Below are 19,288 nucleotides of genomic sequence, written 5' to 3'. Positions count from 1 at the left end.
CCCAGGGTGCTCAAAGCCTGTGCCCCCCAGCTATGTAGAGTACTTCACCATGTATTCAATCTGAGCCTGAGTCTCCATAGGGTTCCTGTGCTGTAGAAGACGTCCTGCCTCGTCCCTGTGCCGAAGACGCCGCACCCCAGTGGCTCCAATGACTACAGACCTGTGGCATTGACCTCCCACATCATGAAGACCCTGGAGAGACTTGTTCTGGAGCAGCTCCGGCCTACGTTTAGGCCATACCTAGACCCCATCCAGTTCGCCTACCAGCCCCGTCTAGGAGTTGAGGATGCCATTGTCTACCTGCTGAACCGTGCCTACGCCCACCTGGTCAAGCAGGCCAGCACTGTGAGGGTTATAGACTTTTACTTCTCCAGTGCGTTCAACACAATCCGCCCTGCTCTGCTGGGTGAGAAGCTGACAGTGATGCAGGAGGATGCTTCCCTGGTGTCATGGATTATTGATCACCTGACTGGCAGACCACAGTACGTGCGCTTGCAACACTGTATGTCAGACAGAGTGGTCAGCAGCACTGGGGCTCCACAGGGGACTGTCCTGCCTCCCTTTCTCTTCACCATCTACACCTCAGACTTCAACTACTGCACAGATTCTTGCCATCTTCAGAAGTTTTCTGATCATCCTGCCACAGTTGGATTCGTCAGCAAGGGAGATGAGGATGAGTACAGGGCTAGGGTGGGAGCTTTGTCATATGGTGTGAGCAGAATCATCTGCAGCTTAATGTGAAAAAGACTAAGGAGCTGGTGGTGGACCTGAGGAGGACCAAGCCACCGGTGACTCCTGTTTCCATCCAAAGGGTCAGTGTAAACATGGTGGAGGATTACAAGTACCTGGGGATACGAATTGACAATAAACTGGACTGGTCAAAGAGCACTGAGGCTGTCTAGAAGAAAGATCAGAGCCGTCTCTACTTCCTGAGGAGTCTGAAGTCCTTTAACACCTGCCGGACGATGCTGAGGATGCTCTACGAGTCTGTGGTGGTCAGTGCTATCATGTTTGCTGTTGTGTGCTGGGGCAGCAGGCTGACAGTAGCAAGACACCAACAGAATCAACAAACTCATTGGTAAGACCAGTGATATTGTGGGGATGGAACTAGACTCTCTGACAGTGGTGTCTGAAAAGAGGATGCTGTCCAAGTTGCATAATTTACCCTAGCATAATTTACTTATTATTATTTAATTATTTCTGGTTTTATTTTGCTATATTTCTACTCTATTCTTGGTTGGTGCGGCTGCAACGAAACCCAGTTTCCCTCGGGTTCAATAAAGCATGTCTGTCTGTCATCACAATTTTAAAAGTAGGCGTCTTTATTCTGAGACTGTGCGCTCAGATCACAGACTAATTTAAACATTTTAACTAATTTAAACTAATTTAAAGATCTAACTGAAACATCCTCTCCATGTCCACTGTATCCAGGCTTTTCAGCATTCGGAAGGTTTACTTAAACATACATCCCTCCACCACCCCCACCGTCCCACTGAACTCCATTGAGCACAGGTCCAGAACCATCAAATGCTCCTCAAACATAAAGCCGATCATTCTTGAGATTATTCATGTGGACCTTGTTAGCAACAACTGCACTGAACAGATTCCCAGGAACAACAGGCAAATTGATACCAGAACAATTTAGTGCGAAAAGTTGTGGTTTGTTTACACGGTTTGAACAATGAACCCACAGACCAGAAATACTCGCTCAACACCTCATAAACCTGGGCAAGTTGACCCCCGGGTCCATTTTACTTTATCTAAAACAATGATATCCCATGACCCAGCCTCACAGGGTCACACAGCTGAACCTGTCCCTTACCGACGCCAGAAGCCTGGCACATCGTCCTCACATCTCACAACAAGCAGTGTATTCAGGGATATATCCAGATCCAATGTCCAGATGCCCGAGACTTCTGATTCATTTGGAAGGAGGAACATCGTGTCCGATCTGTATAAGTACTAAAGGTTACAGCCCAAACCGCAACTCTAGGACTCCTTGCTACCGATAAAATGATGCAGTGTTTCTGACAATCAGAGTTCAGTAACTAACACTCAATCAACCTATGGCAGAACGGGAAGCTGGTGATCATCTGACTGGACCAATGATCGAGCTGGAAAACCTGGGCGTGAGTCACCAGATACCAGCGATACGTTTCACATTGTCCCCTGCAACTAAACTGAGCACAATTTATCGTTATCTTATTGTTAAGTAAGGTCTTGCCCAGCACAATTGGCCATCATATTTCCTGTAGGCTAACAGGAATAAAATGCTTTTGATAAAAAATTGAAATAGTATTGCTGGAAACTTGTTTAATCAGATACGATGTGTGGAAAGAGAAACTGTGGAAGAGCCAGTATCTGAATTGGGATTGTCCGAGTTACTGCCCGATCAGCTGAACGGTCTCAGCATTTTCTCTTTTTGCTTTAAATGATGCACAACTATTGACTGATTACAATATGTTTGTGACGGACTGAACAAAGTTGCACAAATGCAATGCCCGCATTCATTAGTTTTGTCTTCATTCCAACACAGGGATAAATCCGTCGATAGAGTCAATGCTCATAACATCCTCCCCACCCCACTATCAGTCTGTTGCATCTGCTCCCGAGGCCACTGTCTCTCAATGAGGGACCGTGACCAGAGAGCGATAAAAATGTGCACCACTCCCTGCAAGTCACATGGGCTGTTACCCTGGCAACAGAGAAAGTGGCTCTCCAAAAATGACAAAAATTAAATGAAATAACAGACTCACTTTAAATGCTGTCAAGATTAACACTTTGCCATTTTGTAATATTGAAAATAAAATTGTAATTATTGATGCGATACAGACTGTCATTGAGGTGGTGGGATACAGAACGGACAGGGGGTGAACAAGATGGTTGATATATATCATTGAGGTGGTGGGTTACAGGCCAGAGAGAGTTTGAACAAGATGCGCGGGGAATGAGCAGATGGAACCAGATGGGAAAAGGGATCATCATTAGTTTTCTCTTCATTCCAACACAGGAATTATTCAGTACACACAGTCAATGCTCACAGCATCATCCCCACCTCTTTATCAGTCTGTTACATCTGCTCCTGACGCTACTAACTCTCACTGAGCAACGGTGACGAGAACGCGATAAAAATGTTTACCACTCCGTACCGGTCACATGGGCTGTTATCCTGGCAATGCAGAAAGCGGCTCTCCAAAAATGACCGAAAATGTAAACAACAGAGTCGATTTTAAACGCTGTGAGTCTCGTTATGACAATATTAACATTATTCAATATTGCATGTACTTGTTCAAAATAAGTCTGTGAGCCTTGGCTTTCAATAATTGGTGTGACACCGCGCCCCCAATCCCGCGTACAGCAATAACTTCAACCAAATGCTTCCGTTAACTATTGATCTTCCTGCACATCGGCTTGGAAGAATTTTATGTCATTCCGCCTTACAAAACTGCTTCGACGGAACTTCTGCTTCGAGGTAGGATTCCGCGACGGAACTGCTGCTTCAGCCCATTCCGCAACTTTCCTATGGGATTAACGTTAGGACTTTGACTAGGCTATTCTAATTTTCTTTTGAAATTATTCTATTATTGATTCACTCTTGTCTTTTGGATCATTGTCTTGTTGCGTTATGCAACTTCAATTAAACTTCAGTTGACAGAGTGCTACCCTGACATTCTCCCGTAAAGTGACTTGATATAAAATTAACACACAGCTATTTTATAACGTTGAAACTAAAATTATAATGTTTGCTTTTACCTTACCTCAGGCTGCATTTAATAAATCCTCTGCTATTTCTCGTTAATAAACACCGATAGTGAGGCAAAATAATTCACAAAGAGGCGACAGTAGTAGTTTCAATGATTATAGTCCAAACAGCAACTCTCCCAGGACTCCTTGCTACCGGTAATATGATGCAGTGTTTCGGCCAATCAGAGTTCAAAAACTAACACTGCGTCAACTTATGACAGAATGGGAACCTGATGGTCATCTGACTGGACCAATGATCAGGCTGGAAAACCTGGGCGTGAGTCACCAGATACCGGGGATACGTTTCACATTGTACCCTGCAACTAGACCAAATTGAATTTATCATGTTCTTTTTGTTAAATCATGTCTTGCCCAGCACAATTGGTCATCACATTTTCTGTAGGCTAACAGGAATAAAATGTTTTTAATATAAAATTGAAATAATAGTACTGGAAACTCATTTAACCAGATTAGATTTGTGGAAAGAGAAACTGTAGAAGACTCAGTATCAGGACTGGGACTGTCCAAGTTGATGTCCGATCTGCTGAACGTTTCCAGCTTTTTCTCCTTTTACTTTAAATTATGCACAATTATTGACTGATTACAGGACGTTTGTGACGGCCTGAACAACGTTGCAGAAATGTAATGCCCACATTCATTAGTTTCGTCTTCATCCCAACACAGAGTTAATACAGTCCATACTGTCAATGTTCACAACATTTTCCCCACCCCACTATCAGTCTGTCACATCTGCTCCCGAGGCCGCTGTCTCTCATTGAGGGACCGTGACCAGAGAGCGATAAAAATGTGCACCACTCCCTGCAAGTTACATGGGCTGTTACCCTGGCAACAGAGAAAGTGGGTCTCCAAAAATGACCAAAAAAAATGCAATAACAGACTCACTTTAAATGCTGTCAAGATTAACACTTCGCCATTTTGTAACGTTGAACCTAAAATTGTAATTATTGATGCGATAAAAACTGATCAGAAATTGACAAGAAGTTTGATATATATATCATTGAAGTGAGGGCATACAGACTGGACAGAGGTTGAACAAGATGGTTGATATATATCATTGAGGTGATGGGATACAGACTGGACAGAGGTTGAAGTAGATGGTTGATATATATCATTGAGGTGGTGGGATACAGACTGGACATAGGTTGAACAGGATGGTTGATACATATTCAGATGGTTGGATACAGGTTGGACATGGGTTGCACAAGATGGTTAATATATATCATTGAGGTGGTGGGATAAATGCTGTACAGAGGTTGAACATGATAGCTGATATATATTATTGATGTGGTGGGATACAGGCTGGACAGATTTTGAAGAAGATGGTTGATATATATCATTGAGGTGGTGGGATACAGACTGGAAAGAGGTTGAACAAGATGGTTGATATATATCATTGAGATGGTGGGACACAGTCTGGACAGAGGTTAAACAAGATGGTTGATGTATATCATTGGGATGGTGGGTTACAGGCTGGACAGAGTTTAACGAAGATGTGTGGGGAATGAGCAGATGGAACCAGAATGGAAAAGGGACCATCATTAGTTTTCTCTTCATTCAGTACACACAGTCAACGCTCTTCAACTCTGGGATGTTGGTGGGATTTCTTGCCTGAACTGCTGCTTCAGGCCATTCCACGACATTCCTATGGGATTAACGTTAGGGCTTTGGCTCGGCCATTCCAAAACTCGAAATTTTCTTTTGAAATTATTGTCTTATTTATTTACTCTTGTCTTTCGGACCATTGTCTTGTTGCGTTATCCAACTTCAATTAAACTTCAGGTGACAGACTGCTACCCTGACATTGCCCTGTTAAGTGTCTTTATATAAGATTAGCACAGCTGCCAATTCATACCGTTGAAACTAAATTTTGAAATGGCTGCCTTTACCCTACCTCGTGCTGCATTCAATAAATCTTCTTCTAGTTCTAGGTAACAAACACTGAGCGCGAAAATAACTCAGTAAGGCAGAATACTTCACAATGAGGTGAGAGTAGGAGAAAGATTGCTGATATATAATTATTGATAAGATACAGGTACAATATGAACAAAATGGCACGGAATGAGCAGATAGAACTTGGTGGAAGAACACATCAAGGACAATCACTGATGGTCCTACAGAAATAGACTGAATTTGCAGTGCATACTATGATATAAATGATCCTAAAGTGAAAAAGCTAGAACGAACCAATGTAAACTTTTGCACATGCCCTTTGAAATTATGCATGCCTTGTAATCCAGGAAATTTCCTGGTAAACCTCGTCTGCACTCGCTCCAAAGCCTCGACATTCTTCCCAGATTGAGGCTACAAGAACTGTATGAAACACTCCAGATGTGGCCTAACTCGAGCTTTAACATAACTTCCTGACATTTGAAATCAACGCCTTGATTGTAAAGGTAAGCATACCATTTGCATTCTTAACCACTCTGTCGATCTGAGTAGTCTCTTTCAGACAGCGGTGAACTTGGACTCCAGGATCCCTCTGCTCATCAACAATGTTCAGGTTCTTGTATTTGACAGTGTACTGTCTCTTTACATTTCTCCCACTCAGATGAGAAGATGATAATCAAATCTCACTGAATTTTGTGGGGTCCTGTGGAATTCATAACGAAGTGCACAAGTACAGGAAGGTACAGGTACAAAGAAACACTGACCTGTGGCAGCATCACAGGCAAGTACATTCAGATAACACACGGAACACAAATAATACGATTCTCTGTCATTAACAATATCGAAATGTGTTTTATGTTTTTAAATACAGGTTGTATGCAATGATATAATATACATATTATGTATCAATACTATATATATTATATTTATATATATATATATATATAATGTATCAATAGCAGACTTAGAAATCTCATTAACAAAGTAGAGATATAAGTTCTATGTCCTTAACAATATCTTAATATACATTTGTTTCATTATCAGTATATAACTATAGTTTCGTGTCTACAACAGACTAAGAAATGTGGGATTTGGTCCATCGGTCAGATTGCTGATACAGTTTGGGAAAAACTGGGCTCCAACCACCGGTCCTTACAACACACACTGAAACATCTTGCAGACCCGGGAAGGATTTGGTTATTCCATCTCCTTAAACACAGAGACAACAGGAACAGGAGCAAGCCAGTCGGCCTTTCCAGCCTATACTGTCATTCAATAAGATCCCGGGCCAGTCCATCATTGCCCCCCAACACCACTCCTATCCCCACTTTTTCCAGACCATTGGCCCGACTTGGAGGTCAACAGTCTTTCGGTGTTTGTCCTCCAACTCAGCAACACCGTGGTCTCAGACATTTCCACAGCTGAACCCCTCCTATAACCACCGGGACAAATATCGTGTTTGCTCCTTCTCACACCACCAGTATCCTTTCAATAAAATCCCCCTCCACTCCGTCTTCTGCCGGGATCTCTAACTCCCCCGGGAGTTGATTCAAGCCGATAGGCCGAGCGGTTTCCTTCAAACTCTCAGCGATACATCAGTCTCCGGCCGCAGTAGACACTTCAGAAGCGCCGAAAATTCCCTCGGAGGGAAATGGAAATAAATCAAAAAGAGGGACAATTCCTTTGGGGTTGGCTCCGCTTTGACGGGGTGCTCGCTGAGGGAGCGGGGTTACCGCCCTCTTGGATGCTCTCCATCCGCTATTGTGTGTAACCAGTGATTGACATCACTTCGCACCAATGGGATAGCTCAGCTCTAGAATTCTCTGTTGACGGCAGTGTGTGGGTGCCGCCGCTTGTGGGAGAGAGCTCGTATTTAAAAACACCTGAATGGACGATTCTTATGATTTCAGTGGGACAACGACATTAATCACGGATTTCATCACTGATTCCAGTGTTGTGGGATGTAAAGTCCCATGTTATGTGTCCGGTTGTGCCGTGTTGTTGGTGGAGTGGGCAGCGTGGTGTTTGTCTCGATTCGGGTCACAACACCAGAATTGGCAGCGGGGTCCACACACAGTGTATTAGTCAACAGAAAACCTCTCGTCCCTGCAGTCTTTGTCTCCTGGTAAACTCAACACCCTGACAGTGTGGACCATAGATACCCCTTCCTCTCAGAGTCAGTGAATCTTTTGGACAGCTGAGCGCAGAAAGGAATTAAGTTTATTGGTCATAAAACCTCGCCCAGACTTGGTTGGATGGATTTAGTTTGGTGTTCGGGATGTCACAGTGAAAGAGCCGGACGGCTGAAATCTCTCCATTGTCCAAACATCCTTCCAGATGAGGCAACAATTCAGTTGCGGATCCCACTGGGGTCGTCTAATTCGATGCAGCCTCCTCTACACTGGTGACACCAACTCCACATTTGTGCGGCGTTAGGTTTTATTTTGGGGGAGAGGGGGTGTTGATGTTCTTGTTGCGTTTTGTGCGGGGAGAGGAGTTTTTTGAGGTTGACGATCGGGTTGCCATTCTATTTATGTGTCTGTGTGTGTGTGTGTGGGGGGGGGGTGGATTTTATGTTTCTCTCTGAACGGCGTTCATGTTCTTTCTCTGTTTCATGGCTGTTTGGAGGAGAAAAAAATCAGAGTTGTATATGGATACATGCTTTGATAATAAATTAACCTTTGAATTATCTGCTATGAGTGGGACTTCTAGACACTAGACACTCGAATACTGCAGCACAGTACAAGTCCTTCAGCCCTCGATGTTGTGCCGACCCATATATTCCTTTAAAAATGTACTAAACACACACTACCCCGTAACCTTCTATATTTCTTTCATTCATGTGCCTGTCCAAGGGGCTCTTAAATACCCCTAATGTTTTAGCCTCCGCCAACATCCCTGGCAAGTCATTCCAGGCACTCACAAACCTCTGTGTAATAAACTTACCCCTGATGTCTCCCCTAAGCTTCCCTCCCTTAACCTTGTACCTATGACCTCTGGTGTTTGCTATTCGTGCCCTGGGGAACAGGAACTGACTATCCATCTGATCTATACCTCTCATAGTCTTGTAGACCTCTAGCAAGTCCCCTCTCATTCTTCTACGCACCAAAGTGAAAAGTCCCAGCTCTGCTAACCTTGTCTCATAAGACTTGATTTCAAATCCAGACAATATCCTGGTAAATCTTCTCTGTACTGTCTCCATAGCTTCCACATCCTTCCTATAATGAGGTGACCAGAACTGAACACAATACTGTAAGTGTGCTCTCGCCAGAGGTTTGTAGATTTGCAACATGTCCTCACTACTCTTGAACTCAATCCCACTATTATCCCATAGGCCTTCTTATCTACCCTATCAACCTGTGCAGCGAATATATGGATTCCAACCCCAAAGTCCCTCTGTTCATCCACACACTTAAGTAACCGACCAATAACCCTGCACTCAGCCTTCTGGTTTGTCCTTCCAAAATACATCACCTCAGACTTCCCCGGATTGATCTCCATCTGCCGCTTTTCAACCAATTCCTCATCCTGTAACCTTCGATAACCTACAGCTCCACCCACAACTCCTCCAATCTTCGTGTTATCTGCAATCTTCCTTCCACCTCTTCATCCAGGCCATTTATAATAATCACAAACAGCAGTCATCCTAGGACAGATCCTTGCGGCACTCCAGTAGTCACAGACCTCCAGGCAGAATACTTTCCTTCCACAACTTCCCTCTGCTTTCTTCCTGCAGAGTATGAAAAAAATTTGCCCACGGCTTTATAGTTTAAAGGTATCCCATAATGTTCCACCGGAAATTTCTTCCGTTGAGTTAGTTGAAAAGAAAAATACAATCTGTTCTTTAATGAAATTAACAAAATTTAAATCCTGAAGCAAAACAGAGTTGAACTACCATTGTCGATTGGACCTCTTGAGCGTACTAGGCGCTGTCTCCCGCGCCGGCTTTCGAGTCTCCGTATTTTTCTTCTCGGGTGGGTTCGGTTCCTGCCTCCAACGCTAGAAATTGCCCAGAGTATTCCGTTACTAACATGACTCTGTATGAGAGGTTCATCATACCACTCTGCGCTTTCGTTACAGCAGCAGTGTTTTGTGGTCACACAGACGTGGAGGGAGGATGAATATCGCGAAGACCGGTTGAAGAAAGTGAGATCGCGGATACGGTGTGGGAAGGACTCGGGTCAAACAGGCGGGGTGGGAGGGGTCAGAGAGATGGCACGGGTTGCTTGTTTCAGAGGGACTATAGAATGTAAGCGCTGTAATCCCAGAATGTCCCGCAGGTACGAAAGTCAAAATTGCTCAGTGTATTTATGGACAGTATTCTCTGACTCACAGTTCCCTACCTCATCCTAGTCTCTCTCTCTCTCTCTCTCTCTCTCTCTCTCTCTCTCTCTCTCTCTCTCTCTCTCTCTCTCTCTCTCTCTCTCTCTCTCTCTCTCTCTCTCTCTCTCTCTCTCTCCCCCCCCCCCCGAACCTTCGCCTTCCTCTGGACTTTCACTCCGCCAGTCTATTTCTCATTCAGTCACTCTCTCTCCGTCGAGTTCCCCTATCTCTCTCCCGGCTATCCCCCTCCCGCTTTCTACCGACACCACACTCCGATTCCGATCTCACTCCACACCAGATCCCTCGGCCTCCCCGGCTTCCCTCCCCATGGTCTTTCTCTGCCCTCCGCTTTCTCTCGGTTCCTGACCAGTCTCTATCCCCGTCTCTTTCTCCCGAGTCCCTCTCTCTGGCCATCCTCGAATCCGTTCCCGGGTAATGACCTTTTTGTTCATTGACTGCTCATGGAGTGTCGTGGAGTGAAGATGGCGTCTGAACCTTTGTGTTTTATTGTTGAAGTAATAAAATTTACTTGCTGATAAGTGCAGATTCTCTATACATCACTTATCATTATTACAGGGATGATTCTTGTAACAGTGGTGTCCATCACTAAAGTTGCCCAACAACAGGACACGCCCTCTACACAGTGTTACCACCGGGAGGGAGATTAATTGTACTGCTACCGTAAAGTTAACAAATTTCACGACGTATGCCTGTTGTATTAAGTTTGTTTCTAATTCTGATTCAGTTGTAGCGGGGATGTGTCAGTTTGAATTAGTTGAACGTCTGTCAGAACCTCGTGAGACGATGGGTTGTACTGTGCTGTAATATTCTATGTTCTGTGCTCTATCTACTGTACTGCATCTCACTGTTTAAGTCCCGTCGATTATTTATTTAAAGCTACGACAACTTCGTTTCCAGACTACTCTCAATGCGCCTGATAATATTGCAGGATCATTTAACAATAGGCCATAAATATCATTGACAGCCACAAGATGATAATGATAGTTTTGCCTGGAAGGGACTCGTCAAGTTCTACGTAAGGAGGAATTGTCCTCGGTGTTAAATCTACGCTGGTCATGGCGTATGAAGGGAAGTATCTGTACAACCAGGATCATTTGCGATAGTCAGGATGGGCCAGTGCGTAGTAGGTCATGTCTATCGAAACGTACAAAGCTTTACGAGGTAGTTACCAGGAATGGTGTTGACTGCAAGGCAGCGGATGCCGTCTGCAGGGACTTCAGCAAGGATCTTGAAAGGTTTCACATGGGAGGATGCTCGGGATGGGTCAGTCGCTTGGCTTTCACAACGAGGAAGTAAATTGGGATCCTTGCTGTGTCCGTTGTTATTTGTAATCTATATCAACGATCTGGATAATCATGTCATCAACTGGACAGCAAGTTTGCCGATGACAAGAACATTACGGGTGTAGTCAACGGCGGAAAGAGTACCGGAATATGAGTCAGGATCTGGACCAGCAGGGAAAATGGGTTGAAAACTGTCAGATCGAATTTAACGCACACAACTGTTAGATGTTGCACCTTGGGAGGGCAAGCCAGGGTTGGTCTGACACAATGAGAAATAGGGCACTGAGGAGTACGATAGAACAAACGAATCTGGGAATGCAGGTCCATAATTCAATGAAATTTGTGGCACTGTTAGAGAGCGTCGTGAACTTTTCGCACTTTGGCCTTCCTGGACCAAAGTACGGAGTACAGGAGTTTGGATCTTACGTTGCTGTCGTTTAAGGCTTTATTGGGGCTTAATTTGGAATATTATTTACGGATGGGCTCAACTACCTGCAGAAAAGATGCAAATAAGATTGAAAGAATACAGGAAAAAAAGTTACACGGCCATTGCCGGGACTGAATGTTTTGAATTAAAAGGAAAGGTTACATATGTCAGCACTTTATTTCGGAGCGGGTAGAAGACTAAGGGCAGATTTGATAGAGGTAGACAACATTATGAGGCGAATAAATGCAAGCGGACTTTCTCCACTGATGTTGGGCGAGAATACAACTGGAGATCATGGGTGAAATGTGAAAAGTTTAAGGGAAACATGAGGGGAGGCTTCTTCACCCAGAGGGTGGTCAGAGTGTAGACAGTGCTGACAACACCAATGGTAATTGAGATACCGATGTCAATGTTTAAGAGATGATTGGAGAAATACACGGATGAGTGTGATTTGCAGCAACTGATGCGAAATTCGAAGGCTGCATATCTTTCCGAAATTCTCTGAAGTGCTGATGTATGCTAGCTTCAGCTCTCTACATCTCACTCTCCTAAGTTCTTTAGAATGCGTGTTGAGGCCTTTTGCTTTGGAAGTTGTGGATGGCCACGGTCCGGGTCGTAAAAAAAAAAGAAGCTTTTGACTTCATTTGACTTCATAGGCCAATGTACAGAGTACAGGAGTGAGGATGTTATGTTGATGCTGTTTAAGATTTCATTGCTGTCTAATTTGGAATACTGAGTGCTGTTGGGCTCATCTACCTACAGGCAAGATGTAAATAAGTTTAAAATAATACAGAAAAAAAATGAAGACTGTAGTTCCGGTTGGAGGTGGATGTGACAGTGGTCTCAGTACGGTGAACAGATCTGTTGCTACAGAGGTGCTAGTAGGTAAAAGGGATGATTAGCCTCGATACTATACAACAAAGGGTCATTTAATCCGAATCCTATCCTTGGTCAGAAAGTGGAGGTCAGTAATCCTGCAAGTCGTTGGAGGTTTGGAGACGTCATGTTTTAATTGTGTTGAATATTAACTCGTGGACGATACGTTACCTTCTGCGCCTCTTTGTCTTGGAGTTGAAAGGCTTCATTAAATTGTTTATGATTGCAATTACAGATGTTTGTTAGCCATTGAACAAATAAGAGCATGTCACTTTCTGAAATATTTTGAAAATATGAATGCATTGTAGCGATTTGCATAACATTTGCCACCTTCTAATCTTCTAGTTCTTCTTCCGTGGTCAAGGAAAAAAGAAATATCCTGTCCGGAATCTCAGCAATATCTTCGTTTCCCTTCCCAAATCAGCTGAACTATATCCATTCCGGCACCGAGGAATCATCTATCATAATGTTTTCCAAGTTTCAAGCGCATCCTCTTTCTCAGCGTCGGCATGTTCTGGCATATCTGCCTTTTGACGCTGTCTTCACATTGATCAATGTATTCACTGAGGAGCTTTACCGCCTCCTTGGACTCCAGACACAAGTTTTCCTCTTTTGCCTTTGATCTGCCCACACTCTCCCCAGTCTCCTCCTGTCCTTTACAGTGCAACTCGCCAAGGATTTCACAAATCCCCTTCTAAATGTTCTAAATCCATTACTAAATTCTCTTCTGTGTGCATTGTGACCTTCCATAAACCTGTCAGATCCTTTTTCCCGAAACCTTAAGTACCTTTCCTTCTTCCTCTTGACGAGTTGTTCCAACTTTATTGGCACCTAGGATTACTTTATCCTATCATCCTTTCCCTGTGTCAATGAGACAACCCCTTACTGAACCCCATGTCAGTGCTCCTAAACAATCTCCACATATCTGTTGCACATTTCCCAGAGTACATCATTTCCTAATGTACGTTCCCATGTTCCTGACAGGTAGCACAATACACCGCAGCCCCCCAATTAAACACATTCCATGCTCCCTGGTCCTATCCATGTGTAAGTTAAGTAGAGGGCAGATCTGCCCTATTGCTCTGAAATGCTGACCCACCGAGAGATCTGTCACCTGATCCGTTTCCTTTTCTAATATTAGATCCCGTATGGGCTGTTCGCCAGTCCGCCTGTCTTCATATAGTGAGATGAATCCTTCCTGGACACAACTGAGAAATTATGCCATACCGAGACCTTTTACCCTGGGGAGGTGCCAGAGAATATTCTGGAAGTTTCAGTTACCCGTGCCAATAACATTGCCGATGTCATGTATCGGCTTCCCGATCGGATCTTTACCTTTGCACTTATTTGGTTGATCTGTTGGGCGGCCCTATAGAATACTCCAAACGGAGTGATCAGCTTCATGTGTGTGTGTTCGTCACACTATCTATTAATAAGCAAACGCTCCACATTGTCCTCCCTTTCTGCAGCAGCGATACTTTCCGTGGTTTCCTATTGAGCCCCCTTTACACTCTGTTACCCGACCCTGTCCAATCTGAAACATCTAAAACCCGGAAAGTCCTGAGGCCATCCCTGCCCTTTTGACAGTCGAGTGTCTGTGATAGTTTGGATCATACTTCAACCAATGTAACAATCACGCCAGCAGCATTGAAGTTTGTATTGCTACCTACCGGAACTGTATGAAGTCAGCAATCTTCCGCCAATTTTACAATTTCAGGATGGCCAGGCATATGATTGTTCGAATTTATGACATATTTGCCAAACCTCTTTATTGTAAATCGGCTTTATTTGAAAACTCCGCAGAACTGCAATTGGACACGGGCGTTATCTACACAGATGGCCATTTAATGTAAACACATACTTCATTCCATTCCTCAGCTCTTCTCTGAATTTCCTCTGTGTCAGTGTATAGATACAAGTATTGGTGCACATGCTGAGAATTTGTAACATGAAACCAAGTTGTTGTAGGATGTATACCGGGGAATTCAAATATCTGTCCTGGTAATAATAGTTTTGCACTTTCCATTTCAGGGAATGGGCTACATTGGGCATCCAAAATAATATGAAATTAGCTGATATAGAAAACAGCAAAATCATCGCTTTTCTGCGTTTTTCCACCTCGGCATCTTTCTGATTGTCGCTGCTGTGCCGAAGCTTTCTGCGGACTCTATTTGCCACAACGATATGTCTTACGGTTAACCCGTTAAATACCAGGATTAAGCCGATTGGTAGCAATGGTGTTAAAATACTGTTCAGTAATTGGTATCCTCTCCACACGGGTGAAGTAGTGTAATCATATGTGCCGGTGCACCGCCACGGCGTGTTGTCAATGATGACGTAAGGTTCAAGGGCAAAGTAAAACGGGACACCTCTCCCGCAGCTCACTATAACCACGGTCACGATAACCACCGTTGCTGTTCTCTCTGTGCAGTATCGCTCCCGCAACTTTCGGCAACATATTGCGATGAAGCGATCGAAGGTAAAACTGACCGTGAACCAAACAGAACAGTCCCGCGTCACGACCCGAAATACAAGTGTCAGAGCGCACACAGGAGTGATGAGCAGGAATCTAGAATAAATGTAGATATTGTTGGTCTGTTCCACTAAAGCAGCAACGATAACCACCATCAGATCCGCTGTTGCCATTCCAACCAGGTAACGGGTGATGCATTTGGAGAGTCCGCATTTTCCCCGAGATAGGATCACAATCGCTGTTAAATTAACTGCAAGATATTTGGAACCAAAACAGAAATACGGTCAGCTCCCTGAATGCCCCCATTCTACCAATGCTATGCAGCGTATGGTCTATTTGGAAGTGGAAAGAGGAAATCCAGTGAGTGCGGTCTCGGTCGCTGCACTCCGGCTGGAGGACAATGACGGATGTGAGTGTCAGTGGATTGGCGACCTTCCGACAGTTTTGAACAAGGCATCCGACTTCCAGGACTCACGTACCGGTGGGCACTCGATCATTCTTGTTAGCAAAACCATTTCCATTACTAGTGGTGAAAGAACTGAAGGGATTGTTTGCAGCCGTGACAAAGTGGTATCAAAAGACACAAAGCACAAGTTATCATTTCAAAAACAGACCTACGTGTCGAAAATAGACTGGACCGTCATTTAAATAAGCTGCCACGTTGTTATAAGTCGAAGTGTCTGTACTGATAGAGACTCAGACCTAGAAAAGCAGAGACCAGCATCACTTCCGAAAGCCTAACGAGGTGAAATTATGAAACAATGTAAATATCGGCACGAACATAATTGACAAAAAAAATCACTTCGATCAAAGTACGAAAACAAATATAAAACAATGAGATGCTTGAATCCTCCATTCCGGAAACACGTTTCAGCCGACGGTAGCATCTGTGCTCAGTAACAGTGCGGATACCGCTGCAGAGTAACGACTGCACCATACATAAAGTGACCAGCTCCAGCATCTTACCGAGGACACCAACAGCTACAAGTGTGGGATAGAAAATGCACGCGATGTGGTAAATCGTCGAATATCCCATATTCCGTCAGACGCAGCGTTCAGTTGTACGGAGCGTTTCAGATGCTCAGATGGACTGGGGATCGGTTTAGCAGACTTTTATTGAGGAGAGAACAATTCCACTGAGGCAATTAGAGTGGATACCACCTCAGGGACATTAGTGAAAACCAACTGCGCAAACACTTATCTTAAACTATTTATACTCACTCTGTCCCCGTGTCATGAATTTAACTCCTCAATAGAGTCCATTACTGTAAAACAAAATATAATGTGCTTTTTTCCATGTTCTTTTGCATGATACCTGGCTTCAGCTATTTAAATGGCATTTTTTATATCATTATTGCTTTAAAACAGGCATTCATCTTGAAGTTGATTTATTTTGTAATATTTGACCGTGCACATTCGCTTCTGAAATTGAGTGAAGGAGTTTGTTCTGGCGGGTGAAATGAACAACACTTCCTTATTAATGGGGAACATTCGTTTGTTCTTTTCTTTCGTTCGTTCCAGTCATTTCGGTCTGTTTGTGTGTTGGAAATCACAGTTACAGCTGACATAAAATAAAATACACTGCACGTATTCCTGCAAGCACTGTAAAAGATACACAGCGATATTCCAGAGACCTGTGATCAAAAGGGGAGCGCGTCCTCGGGAGATTAGCGAGGGCTGAGTACAGTTTGAAGAGCAATGTTTTCCAGCGCACACATGGGTCGTTTCGCAGAAACCTGATCTCTGCCAGTGAATGACTTGATCACCTCACACCCGTCACGTGCGATGCAGTCTATTTAACCTTAATGATATTCTCAAACCTGCCACTTTTCTACCGCTAATTTTCCATCCATTCTCTGTTTCAGTAAATATAGTATGTAAAATCTATGGACAATCGGCAGGTTTTCAGGCCGTTCTGTCATTTTCCACGAAGTTGTATTTTTTTCTCCTGATTTACTGTCAGGTATATTGCCTTTCGAGCGTCACTATGAGCATGTGCAGAACAGCGGATGTGGTCAAGCTCACCTGTCAATCACACTTCCTTCTGCTCCTGCAGTGCACCGCTCCGTGTCGGTTGTGATACACGTAGCGATGAGCGGCCCTCTACTTATTGGAGAGCGTCTCATCACTCCGTTTCCATTGCTGAACTCGTACTAATGTGCGGCCCTCGATTGACTCAAGAAAGTATCACCTCTGCCTTCAAATTCATCCTTCCAAAATGGATCACTCCGTAACGTTCCGGGTTGAACTCCATCTGTAACTACTCAGCGCTGCTCTGTGTCCTATCAATGTCCTGTTGTAATCTGTGACAACCTTCTATACTATCCATGATCCCACCAACTTTCACATCACTGGAAATACAATAAACCATCCTTCCACATAAAAACACAAAAAAAAACCCTGGGTCTCAGACAGATCTCTTCAGGACACCTGTCACCAACATCCAGAGAGAAAACGCTCCATCCACAACTATCCTCTGCCTTCTGTGGGCGTCATTTCTGAATCTAGCAGCTACTTTTTCATGGATACGAAACCTTCTGAGGTTATGGATGGTCCTACCATCCTGCCATGACTAACCTTAACGCCTTGTTAAAATCCGTTCATATCATATCAATTATACCCCACTTTATTTCCAGAAGACCACACAACAAACACGTTCTCCCATCTGTTTCTCTCTTCCATTGACTCCACCTTAGCTCGGGCGACTGCAAAGATTTGACCTATCCTCATCCTACGGGAGCAGTCTGGAAGTAGTTGCCCAAGTCACTGAGGGGGCAACTGCTCCTTCATCCCCATCACCGTCGATTGCCTGAAACATAAATCTAAGAGGATCACTCATCTCGGTCCAGAACATCCCATTGGCAATAGGTTTTCTGGAACTCAGCTACGAGAGGACTTTGACTATCTCCAAGGGGTTTGAGTTCGTTAACATGATACCAACCCAACTTATTTGTAACAGTCTGAATTCGATATACTGATCTACCGGTTCTGTCAGCGATATCATATGTCCCTACAAATCGCAAAGCTGTAAAGTCGCTTGGCTGATTTAGAAACATGATAACCTTCTGTCCTATTTCCAACACCCGCGGTTTTGTTCGCACCTCGAAATAAGCTTTGGTCTTCTGCTTCTTCCGTCTCCTGTTAGGTGGCAGGAGAATGGGCCTCCTGAATAGAGTCAATTAATTGCTGCTTGCATTTGTTCTACCCAATGCCACCACACTCGGCTGATGATAAATCTAGCCTAAACAAGGATTCTAACCCTTTCATTCTAACTAACATTGTCAGTAAAGTTGTGTTCATCCATTCAGCAATTGCATTGTATTGTGGTCGATAAGCGATACCAACTGTGTTTTATCCCAAACAGTTTCATTACATTTTGTATCACATGTGCGGTGCAGCGGCGACCATGACTGATTCTAAAGTGCTTGTCAACCGGCAACGGGTAAAAACTCTTTCAAAAACAAAATCGTGGCTAAAACGTCAGCGGTTTTCATTATCTATTTGGGAAAGCCTCTATCCACTTTGAATCGGGCGAGTGCAAAGATGTGACCTATCCTCATCCTCCGGGTACAAACGGGAAGTGGTTGCCCAACTCATTGAAGAAGCAACTGCTCCTTCATCCACGTCATCGTCGAAACATAAATCTAAGAGGATCATCTTATCTCGGTCCAGGGCATCCCATTGGCAATATATTTTCTGGAACTCAGCTACTAGAGGACAATGACTATCTCTAAAGGTTTGAGTTTATTAATATAATACCAACCCAACTTGCTTGGAGCATTCTGAATTCGATACACTGATGGACTGGCTCTGTGCCGACAAATCTGGAAGGTGTAAAGGGTCTCGGCTGATGTAGTGACATCATAACCTTCAGTCCTATTTTAAATGTCTGCGGTTTTGCTCGAACCTCGAAACAAGCTTCGCTCTGCCGCTTCTTCCGTCACGTACGATGGGCGGCATCATAATGGGCCTCCTTAATAGAGTCAATTAATTGCTCCTTGCATTCGTCCTTTTCAGTGCCATCATACTCGGCCTGTGATAAATCTAGCCAAGAAAGAATACGAACACTTCCATGTTTTTCTCCCAATTGTCAACTTAAAAAGTATAAATGCAGCAGAGAATGCTTTTGTGGTGAACACTATCATAAGAACATAGAGTAAGACAGTGACCCATGAGCCGTTTAGTCATTTTGGACAACATTGTTGTTAAAGTCCAGTTCATCCGTTCAACAAT

This window comes from Hemitrygon akajei, unplaced genomic scaffold, assembly GCF_048418815.1.
Source record: "Hemitrygon akajei unplaced genomic scaffold, sHemAka1.3 Scf000180, whole genome shotgun sequence".
Lineage (NCBI taxonomy): Eukaryota > Metazoa > Chordata > Chondrichthyes > Myliobatiformes > Dasyatidae > Hemitrygon > Hemitrygon akajei.
The sequence above is the reverse complement of the archived record's forward strand: the minus strand, read 5'-3'. Positions refer to the sequence as shown.